Source organism: Lithobates pipiens, unplaced genomic scaffold (assembly GCF_037356315.1).
Source record: "Lithobates pipiens isolate NorthernLeopardFrog02 unplaced genomic scaffold, aLitPip1_a1.2 Scaffold_16, whole genome shotgun sequence".
Taxonomy (NCBI): domain Eukaryota; kingdom Metazoa; phylum Chordata; class Amphibia; order Anura; family Ranidae; genus Lithobates; species Lithobates pipiens.
The window spans coordinates 376,173,299-376,185,480 of NW_027507748.1; the positions used below are offsets into that span (position 1 = coordinate 376,173,299).

At 44.7% G+C, this 12,182-nt stretch overlaps 1 protein-coding gene across 3 annotated transcripts in view; it reads left to right on the plus strand.

Moving 5' to 3' along the window:
* Window positions 1-12,182, plus strand: part of RASL10B (RAS like family 10 member B) — a 204,788-nt gene that overhangs the window by 63,309 nt on the left and 129,297 nt on the right. The window lies entirely within an intron of this gene.

Consider the following 12,182-nt stretch of genomic DNA (forward strand, 5'->3'; position numbering starts at 1 on the left):
TTTTGTGAAGCCCTCAGAGGTTTGTTAGAGAACATTAGTTAACAAACAGCATCATGAGGACCAAGGAACACACCAGACAGGTCAGGGATAAAGTTGTGGAGAAGTTTTAAAACATGATTAGCTTATGAAAAAATATCCCAAGCTTTGAAAATCTCATGGAATACTGTTCAATCCATCATCCAAAAATAAAACGTGTATGGCACAACTGCAAACCTACCAAGACATGTCCGTTCCAGCTAAACTGACAAGGAGAGCATTAATCAGAGAAGCAGCCAAGAAGAGGCCCATGGTAACACTGGAGGAGCTGCAGAGACCCACAGCTCAGGTGGGAGAATCTGTCCGCAGGATATTAGTCATGCACTCCACAAATCTGGCCTTTGTGGAAGAGTGGCAAGAAGAAAGCCATTGTTGAAAGAAAACCATAAGTCCCACTTGCAGTTTGCGAGAAGCCATGTGGGGGACACAGCAAACATGTGGAAGAAGGTGCTCTTGTCAGATGAGACCAAAAATGAACTTTTTGGCCTAAAAGAAAAATGCTATGTGTGGCGGAAAACAAACACTGCACATTAAGCTGAACACACCATCCCCACCGTGAAACGTGTTGTGGGGATGCTTTTCTTCAGCAGGGACAGGAAAGCTTGACTGAGTTGCTGGGAAGATGGATGAGACAAATGCAGGACAATCTTAGAAGAAAACCTGTTATGCCGCGTACATGCAATCAGACTGTCCGGCGGACTTAGCCCGGCGCACAAACCGCCAGACTTTGAAGTGGAGGTCTGCCGGACTTTCCGAACGAGCGGACCTGCCCACACACCACTGGACTTTTCTTATGGCAGGAGTCCGCCGTACTTTTGAAATGAACGGACTTGCCCACACACGGAGGGAAGTCCGTTCATTTTGAACGCGGCTCCGGGTAGCCGGGAATATCGAAGGAATTTAAAATCGCTGGCCCCGTCACCTGGTATGGACTTAAAGGGGAAGCCCTACGCCGAAAAAATGCCGTGGGGGTCCCCCCCAAGGTCCATATAAGACCCTTATCTAAGCACGCAGCCCGGCCGGTCAGGAAAGGTAGTGGGGACGAGCGAGCGCCCCCCCCCCCTCCTGAGCCATACCAGGCCGCGTGCCCTCAAAATGGGGGGGGTGCCTTGGGGAAGGGGGGCCCTGTGGCCCCCCCCCCCACCCCAAAGCACCTTGTCCCCATGTTGATGAGGACAAGGGCCTCTTCCTGACAACCCTGGCCGTTGGTTGTCAGGTCTGTGGGCGGGGGGCTTATCAGAATACGGGAGCCCCCTTTAATAAGGGGGCCCCAGATACCGGCACCCCACCCTATGTGAATGAGTATGGGGTACAATGTACCCCTACCCATTCACCTGGTGGAAAAAAATGTAAAAAAAAAAAAACACAACACAAGGGTTTAACATTTATTGCACAGCTCTGGGGGTCTTCTTCTGTCTTGGAGTCTTCTCGCCGGACTCCTCCGCTATCTTCTGCTAGCTCTTTTACTAGCGGAGGAGCCCGGCTTTCTTCTTCGTCGCCGCCCGGGGGTCTTCTTCCGACTTCAGGGGTCTTGTCCCCCTCGTCGGTTCTTCTTTCCGGGCCTCTGCTTTCTTCCTTTAGCTCTTTTACTAGCGGTGGCCTGGTCTTCTGTTGCCGCCGCCTTTTCTTCCGACTTCGGGGGTCCTGTCTCCCTCTTCGGTTCTTCTTGCCGAGCCTCCGTGCCTTCTTCCAGCTCTTTTACTAGCAGTGGCCCGGTCTTCTATCGCCACCGCCTTCTTCTTCTTCTTCTTCTTCATCTTCATCTTCATCTTCATCTTCATCTTCATCTTCATCTTCATCTTCATCTTCATCTTCATCTTCATCTTCATCTTCTTCTTCTTCTTCTTCTTCTTCTTCATCTTCATCTTCTTCTTCTTCTTCTTCTTCTTCATCTTCATGTTGACTCGGTGCTCTCTCTGGCCGCAATGACAGGGACGCGGTGTGTGGCGACTTATATAGGGACATCACCGGGTGATGTCCCCACCCCTTATGATGTCACAGTCCCAGAGGACTGAAAGTGGAGGCAACGAAGAGGGGGACAAGACCCCCGAAGTCGGAAGAAGACCCCCGGGCGGCGACTAAGAAAGCCGGGCTCCTCCGCTAGTAAAAGAGCTAGCAGAAAATAGCGGAGGAGTCCGGCGAGAAGACCCCCCCAAGATGGAAGAAGACCCCCGGAGCTGTGCAATAAATTATTTTAAACCCTTGTTGTGTTTTTTTTTTTTTCACCAGGTGAATGGGTAGGGGTACATTGTACCCCATACTCATTCACATAGAGTGGGGGGCCGGTATCTGGGGGCCTCCTTTATTAAAGGGGGCTCCCGAATTCCGATAAGCCCCCCGCCCGCAGACCCAGACAACCAATGGCCAGGGTTGTCGGGAAGAGGCCCTTGTCCTCATCAACATGGGGACAAGGTACTTTGGGGTGGGGGGCCGCAGGGCCCCCCTTCCCCAAGGCACCCCCCATGTTGAGGGCACGTGGCCTGCTACGGCTCAGAAGGGAGGGCGCTCGCTCTTCACTACCCCCTTTCCTGACCGGCCAGGCTGCGTGCTCGGATAAGGGTCTTATATGGACCTTGGGGGGGGAACCCCACGCCGTTTTTTCGCCGTAGGGCTTCCACTTTAAGTCCATACCAGGTGACGGTGCCAGCGGCGCGTCAATCTCGCCGCCGTAGGCGGCGACATTGACTTCCTTCGCTAGTCCCGGTTACCTGGAGCCGCGTTCAAAATTAACGGACTTTCTTCCGTGTGCGTGAAAGTCCGTTCATTTCAGGCGGACTAGCACACAGACGGCCGGATAATTTTTGAGTCAAAACTACTTTCTAAGTCCGCCGGACTTTTGGGAAAAAAGTCCACCGGAGCCCACACACGGACGGATTGCCCGGCGGACCAGTGTCTGATTGTGTGTACATGGCATTAGAGTTTGCAAAAGACTTGAGACGGGGGTTCACCTTCCAGAAGGACAACGACCCTAAACATACAGCCAAAGCTTCAATGGAATGGTTTAGATCAAAGCATATACATCTGTTGCTGTTCAGACGCTCTCCATCCAATCTGACAGAGCTTGAGCTATTTTGCAAAGAAGAATCTGCAAAAATGTCATTCTCTAGATGTGCAAAGCTGGTAGAAACATACCCAAAAATACTTGTAGCTGTAATTGCAGCAAAAGGTGGTTCTACAAAGTATTGACTCGGGGGCTGAATACAAATGCACGCCACACTTTTCACATATTTATTTGTAAAGAATTTAGAAAACCATTTATCTTCCTTCCACTTGACAATTATATGCCACTTTGTGTTGGACTATCACATACAGTCTCAATAAAATACATTTACCTTTTTGGTTGTAAAATGACAAAGTGGAAAATGTCAAGGGGTATGAATACTTAAGGCACTGTAGCTGTAATACATCAGTTTTAATTGTACATAATCAAAATATAACACAATACACAATCATTTGAAAGTTATAAAACCGTGCCATTGATTACATATGAAGCTATTTTATGTAGTAGTGGTTGTCATGGAGAATATGGAGTATTTTGTTAAGTTTGTGAATTTGGTTAAATCCATATAGCTGCCTATTCATGAAATATTTGCATGACCTGGATAAATTTTGCGCAATAAGGTGTGTGTGTGTTTTTTTTTTTTTTTTTTTTTTTCAGTTTACACACATTAACCACTTAACCACTACAGCCCCGGACCAATAAACACCTTAAGGACCAGAGGTCTTTTTCCAATTTCGCACTGCGCTGCTTTAACTAGTAATTGCGCGGTCATGCAATATTGCACCCAAACGAAATTTGCGTCCTTTTCTTCCCACAAATAGAGCTTTCTTTTGATGGTATTTGATTGCCTCTGCGATTATTTTTTTTTGCGATATAAATGGAAAAAGAGCGAAAATTAAAAAAAGATATATTTTCTTGTTTTTGTTATAAGAAAAATCTAATAAACTAAATTTTAGTCATACATTGAGGGCAAAATTTATTCAGCCACATGTCTTTAGTAAAAAAAATGTCAATAAGCGTATATTTTTTGGTTTGCGCAAAAGTTTTATAGCGTCTACAAACTAGAGTACATTTTCTGGAATTTACACAGCTTTTAATTTATGACTGCCTATCTCATTTATTGAGGTGCTAAAATGGCAGGGCAGTACAACCCCCCCCCCCCCCCCAAATGACCCCATTTTGGAAAGTAGACACCCCAAGGAAATTGCTGATGGGTATGTTGAGCCCATTGAATATTTTTTATTTTTTTTTGTCCTAAGGGATTGAATAATGGCAAAAAAAAATTTTTTTTTACAAAAAGTTGTCACTAAATGATATATTGCTCACACATGCTATGGGCATATGTGAAATGACACCCCAAAATACATTCTGCTGCTTCTCCTGAGTACGGGGATACCACATGTGTGGGACTTTTTGGGAGCCTAGCCGCGTACGGGATCCCGAAATCCAAGCACCGCCTTCAGGATTTCTAAGGGCATACATTTTTTATTTTACTCCTCACTACCTATCACTACCTATCACAGTTTTGAAGGCCATAAAATGCCAAGATGGCACAAAACCCCCCCAAATGACCCCATTTTGGAAAGTAGACACCCCAAGCTATTTGCTGAGGGCCATGTTGAGACCATTGAATATTTTTTTTTTTTTTTTTTTTGTCCCAAGGGATTGAATAATGACAAAAAAAAATAAAAAATCTTTTTTTTACAAAAAGTTGGCACTAAATGATATATTGCTCACACATGCCATGGTTATATGTGGAATTGCACCCCAAAATATATTCCACTACTTCTCCCGAGTATGGGGATACTACATGTGTGGGACTTTTTGGGAGTCTAGTCGCGCACGGCACCCCGAAAACCAATCACCACCTTCAGGATTTCTAAGGGTGCAAATTTTTGATTTAACTCCTCACTACCTATCACAGTTTCGAAGGCCATAAAATGCCAAAATAGCACAAAACCCCCCAAAATTACCCCATTTTGGAAAGTAGACACGCCAAGCTATTTACTGAGAGGCATGTTGAGTCCATGGAATATTTTATATTTTGCCAAAAGTTGCGGGAATATTACAAACTTTTTTTTTGCACAAAGTTGTCACTAAATGATATATTGCTCACACATGCTATGGGCAGAAGTCAAATTACACCCCAAAATAAATTCTGCTGCTTCTCCCGAGTACGGGGATACCACATGTGGGGGACTTTTTGGGAGCCTAGCCACATACGGGACCCCGAAAACCAAGCACTGCCTTCCGTATTTAAATATAAAATGCTACCAAAAAAACTGTTAGCGATCGCAGGGATCAGGCCTGACTCTGCGATCGCTGCAGTTATGTGTTTAGTGTTTTGTAAGTGACAGTGATCGATCGATACTGCACTTGGGTGGGCTGGGCAGAGGGGCAAAACGCAGGTGCTAGCAGGTATCTGGGCTGATCCCGCTAACAATGCGTTTTTTTGGAACCCTGAGCTGCTGGGGACGCTAGTATAGATCTGATCAGATCAGATATTGATCTGTTCAGATTCTATACCACTACGGGAGGTGTATGCTTTGCGCGTGGGTGTTAGCGGTACTGGCACTAACCTAGCGCTGCCTGGGGTGACGCAGACCCTGACCCTAAAACCTAATTGATATCACCCGCCGGGTGATCAGGGGGTTAAACCTTTATTGGGTAATAAATGGTGGGTGCCCTGATGCTATAAAAAGCAAACTAACCAGAGTCACCCGTAACACTTATGCGGTGATCAGTGGTGAAAGGGTTAACTAGGGGCAATCAGGGGGTTCAATTTTTTTTTTTTAGGTAGTATATGGGGTCCCTGGCGCTATATAAAAACCTGACGGGGAACCTAAATAACTAACTGGCTAACCAGCGTCACCAGTGACACTTATACTGTGATCGCTGGTGAAAGGGTTAACTAGGGGCAATCAGGGGGTTAAAACCATTATTGGGTAGTATATCAGGGTACCTAGCGCTATAAAAACCTGGCGGTGAACCTAAAAAAATAACTAGCTACCTAGCGACACTAATGCAGCGATCAGAAAAATGATCGCTTAGTGACGGTGGCAAAAGGGGGTGAAAGGGTTAACTAGGGGCAATCAGGATGTTTAAAACCATTATTGGGTAGTATATCGGGGTACCTAGCGATATGAAAACCTGGCGGTGAACCTAAAAAAATAACTAGCTACGTAGCGACACTGATGCAGCGATCAGAAAAATTATCGCTTAGTGACACTGGCAAAAGGGGGTGAAAGAGTTAACTCTAGGGGCAATCAGGGGGTTAAATCTTTATTGGGGGTGATAGGGGCTACCCTGGACCTAACACTAACTGCCCTGACAGTTTTTACTTTTACAACTGACACTGAATGCATTGATCAGTAAAGAAATGATCAATGCAATCAGTGACACTGTGACTGGGGGGGGAGGGGGGGGGGGTTTGTGTACCTATGTGTCAGTGTAGTGTTTTGGTGCACTTACTTTTAGTCTTCTCCTCGTAGTCCGGTCAAAAAGACCACCCGAGGAGAATGACATCACTTCCTCCCTCCTTCCTGTGTAAACAATACACAGTGGGAGGAAGTTCGTCATTGGCCAGGAGCGATCCAGAGGGGGTGGCCAGAAACCAACGGCCATCCCCTCATCACGGATCGCTCCTGGAGGGAAATGGACCGCCGTATCCAGCGGGAGGGGGTCCGATCGGACCCCCCCACCCGCTGGAAGGCAGGCACGTACATGTACGTGCTTGTGCCTGCCTGTGCCATTGTAATGACGTACATTGGCAATACGGCGGTCCTTAAGTGGTTAAGGACCGCCGCATGTACATCTACGTCGGCACAATGGCACGGACAGGTACAAGCATGTACCGGTATGTGCTTGCCTTCCAGCGGGTGGGGGGTGCGTTCGGACCCCCTCCCGCTGGCTGCGGCGGTCCGTTTCGCTTCAGGAGCGATTCGGGATGAGGGGATGGCCGTTGGTTTGTGGCCATCCCCTCTTGATCGCTCCTGGCGAATGAGAAGCTTCCCCTGCCTGTGTAGTGTAAACACAGGCAGGGAGGAAGTGATGTCACTCTCTTCGGGGCGGCCTTTTTGACCAGACTGCGAGGCGAACACATAGTGTAGTGATTGGTGCACTTACTGACACGTAGGTACACATAGGCAGACAAATCGCCCCCCCGTCAGTGTCACTGATTGCAGTGATCATTTATTTAGTGTCAGTTGTGACGGTAAATTGTCAGGGAAGTTTAGTGTTAGGTCCAGGGTAGCCCCCTATCCCCCCCCCCCCTAATAAAGGTTTAACCCCCTGATTGCACCCAGGTAACCCTTTCACCCCCTTTTGCCAGTGTCACTAAGCGATCGTTTTTCTGATCGCTGCATTAGTGTCACTGGTGCCGCTAGGTAGCTAGTTATTTTTTATGTTCACCGCCAGGTTTTTATAGTGTTAGGTACCCCATATACTACCTAATAAAGATTTTAACCCCCTGATTGCCCCTAGAGTTAACCCTTTCACCAGCGATCACCGTATAAGTGTCACTGGTTATGCTGGTTAGCCAGTTAGTTATTTAGGTTCCCTGTCAGGTTTTTATATAGCGTCAGGGACCCCCATATACTACCTAATAAAGATTTTAACCACCAGTGATCACCGTATAAGTGTTACGGGTGACTCTGGTTAATTAGTTTGCTTTTTATAGCATCAGGGCACCCACGATTTATTACCCAATAAAGGTTTAATCCCCTGATCACCTGGCGGGTGATATCAATTAGGTTTTAGGGTCAGGGTCTGCGTCGCCCCAGGCAGCGCTAGGTTAGTGCCAGTACCGCTAACACCCATGCGCAAAGCATACACCTCCCGTAGTGGTATAGAATCTGAACAGATCAATATCTGATCTGATCAGATCTATACTAGCGTCCCCAGCAGTTTAGGGTTCCAAAAAACGCATTGTTAGCGGGATCAGCCCAGATACCTCCTAGCACCTGCGTTTTGCCCCTCCTCCCAGCCCACCCAAGTGCCGTATCGATCGATCACTGTCACTTACTAAACACATAACTGCAGCGTTCGCAGAGTCGGGCCTGATCCCTGCGATCGCTAACAGTTTTTTTGGTAACTCATCATGCCTCTCGGTAAATAGCTTGGGGTGTCTACTTTCCAAAATGGGGTCATGGAGGGGGGGGGGGGTTGTGCTATTTTGGCATTTTATGGCCTTCGAAACTGTGATAGGTGGTGAGGAGGGAAATCAAAAATTTGCACCCTTAGACATCCTGAAGGCAGTGATTGGTTTTCGGGGTGCCGTACGCGGCTAGACTCCCAAAAAGTCCCACATATGTGGTATCCCCGTACTCAGGAGAAGCCGCAGAATATATTTTGGGGTGCAATTCCAGATATAACTATGGCATGTGTGAGCAATATATCATTTAGTGACCACTTTTTGTAAACTTTTTTATTTTTTTTTTTAATTTTTGTCCTTATTCAATCACTTGCGACAAAAATTTCAATGGGCTCAACATGTCACTCAGCAATTTTCTTGGGGTGTCTACTTTCCAAAATGGGGTCATTTGGGGGGGGGGTTGTACTGCCCTGCCATTTTTAGCACATCAATAAATGAGATAGGCAGTCATAAATTAAAAGCTGTGTAAATTCCAGAAAATGTACTCTAGTTTGTAGACGCTCTAACTTTTGCGCAAACCAATAAATATACGCTTATTGACATTTTTTTTTTTACTAAAGACATGTGGCTGAATACATTTTGGCCTAAATGTATGACTAAAATTTAATTTATTCGATTTTTCTTATAACAAAAAGTAGAAAATTATATATATATATATATATATATATATATATATATATATATATATATATATATATATATATATATATATATATAATTTTTTTTTTTTTTTTTCTTTTTATATATCGTAAAAAATAAAAATCGCAGTGGCAATCAAATACCATCAAAAGAAAGCTCTATTTGTGGGAAGAAAAGGACACAAATTTAGTTTGGGTACAACATTGCATGATCGTGCAATTACCAGTTAAATCGGTGCAGTGCGAAATTGTAAAAAGACCTCTGGTCCGGGGCTTAAGTGGTTAAGCACAATAAAATAAACTTTCCCAAGTGAATTATTTAAGAAAAAATCTTGCCCCAGCATTCTTACCTTGCATACCAGGATGGCTCCATGGGACACTGCAAGAGAAAGAAGCCACTGTAAAACAAGAATCCCGGGGCAATGGCAAATAAGCTGCATACTCAGTAAGTGATTAAACCAGCTCCTAAAACGACTTAAAAACCTAAGGGTTTAATATAACTCTAGGGCTAGCGGAAAATGCTCTTTGAGAATCGTCAAGGGCTAAAATCAGCTATGAACCAGGAGATTAAAGCACTTTGGAACAGTCTTGAGGGGCTAAAGTGTGAGACAGCGAACCTAGGATCCAATGGCATGATGACTTAATAGCTTGCATATTATATTTTTTGTTCAAACTGCTGCTTATTTAGCTCATGGTAAAAATAGTAGGGGTGCGTTTGTCAGTATGTGAAAGGAATTCTTATTAGCATAATAGGGGGTCCAAATAATCTTCTTAAAACTCACCTAGGTATTCTCAATAGTGAGTTTTTAGTGCTTGAAGATCGAGGTGCTTGGCCTCTTTTCTGTCCAGGATTATGGCAGTAAATGGGTTTGGCCAGTTATGCTGAGAGCTCTGCTGTCTTTAGAGTTTACCAATCTTCCTGTAGGATTTTAATAGTAGCCTAATCATTAGCAGTTGATAAATTAGGGAAAAAGAGGAGTCCCCATTAATAAGGCATCTGAGATATCAGTAGAACAATCAGTGGATGCATCTCTCTTCATTTTGCTAATGTTAGCACTACAAAGTCTGTTGGCTAGATATGGCAGTAAGTTAAATATTTTGCTACCTCTATAGGCATGTCCTAGATCTCCACATAGTACAGTTTGAGTAGTGCAACTCTGGGGACCTAAGCTGTACGTTGCTGCCCTTTATTCAGTATTCATCTTGTGCCACCATCCATTCTATTTAATAACTTTTTGGGTTTAAGTCACAAGGGCCCTGGTTAGACATCAGGAGGCCTTTTTAAGCTGATCAGGTTAGGCTCTTTTCAATCCCAAATCTCTGGGGAAGAAGACACCATGCTGTGCTGTCTTGAAAGTTGATATAAATCACTAGCAAAAAAGCTTGATTTAAATCAACTCAATTTAAATCATAGTTTTTAAAGAGCAACTGTCATCTCTGTCCTGCAGCTGCTCCTCCTCTGACCTGCTGTTGACTCACTGACCGTCCCATTCAATTTAATGAGACAGCTGGTGATGCAGCAGTGACACAACAAGGTGAGAGACGTGGCGGCAGCAGGTGGGTGTCTGCCCGCTAACAGCCGCTACCATGATGGATCTGAAATGACAGGTGTTCTTTAAATGTAAGGACTCATGGTAGTTAGAATCTTGAATCTTTAATATTTGCAAAGAAAATTTTAAGGTTTCCTATTTAGAATAATAAGCTGCCAGGTTAGTAAAACTTCACATAGTTGTAGAACCTTATATTGCATATTCTTATATTTGCTTAAACATCAATGTTTAGTAAACGAAGGGCATAAAAAAAAATATCTTTGAAAAAACAAACAAAAGAACTTAAAACTGAATATATCAGCTGGGTCCACAGAAAAAAAAAAACTTCCAACACAGTCCTTTCATGACAGCACCTCTTCTCATGATGTTTCATTCAGGCGACCAGGCCTTGCATCTCTTTGTTGCATTGCTTGCATTTTGCATGCATATCTGCTTTACCCATAAGTAGAGGAACTTCATTAAAATGTTCCCAAACTGGGTCTCTTTTACGGCCTGCTGCCATTTGGCTCCTCAAGGGAGGAATAAAGCACTTCAAGCTATGTGCAGAAAGATCACAAGGTTTATAAGCTGCTTGGAAGGTTTCACTTTTACTGCTTGCCCTTCCTTCCATTTTGCACAGTGTGGCCCCGATCATCATTTTCTGGGGTCCCCGGTGGCTCTTGCGGCTCCTACCCACATTGTATAACCCTCTAGGACAGAGGTGTCCAAACTTTTTTTCAAAGAGGGCCAGATTTGATGAAGTGAAAATGCCTGAGGGCCGACCATTTTGCCTGACATTCTTTGAACCATTGAAAATTCGGTCTAAGTGTCCATCCGAGCACTAATACACGGCCCAACAAGAATTCTCTTGCCTTTGTCGCTCTCGTTCCCAACACACAGACGAATGCTCTGCACTTTAGGGGGCACCGTTAATTCTTAATGGTACCCCACACATTGGAAAATGTAGGGTGCTTTTGGTGCAGTGCAATAAAAAAAAAGCTTGAGAACTTCTTTCCCTGCATTTTTGTGAGTAGGGAAGTCCATTGAAATTAATGGGCTGCCCTACACACAGTACGCAGCCACACAGATGTTGCATTTACGGGCTTAAAACAGGTGGTGAGGAGGCAACATAATGCCTCTTTACCGCCATTCAAATGCCTCTGCAAAGAGATCTGTGCATGGATTGCTTTTCAGAGGAGCAGGAGTCCTGGCTAATATCACACACAAGCCCTACAAAAGCAGTTTAGATGGTATAAGAATGGGGGGAGGGGGGTCCGGATTAAAAGTAACACACAGACACAAGCACACAAATGCAGGCACACAGACAGACAAATGCACGCCGCACACACATACAGACACATGCATACACATACATACATACAGACATATATGCACACACATACATACAGACACATGTGCACACACACATACATACACACACATACAGACATACATACAGACACATGCATACACATACACATACTTACAGACACATACAGAAATACATACAGACACACATGCACAGACATACAGACACATGTGCACACACACGTACATACAGACATATATATACACACACACACACACACAGACATACTGACACATGTGCACACACACACACACAGACAGACATACATACTGACACATGTGCACACACACACACAGACAGACATGCATACAGACACATGTGCACACACACATACAGACAGACATACATACAGACACATGTGCACACACACATACAGACATACTGACACATGTGCACACACACAGACACATATGCACACACATACAGACACATGTGCGCACACACACACACACACACA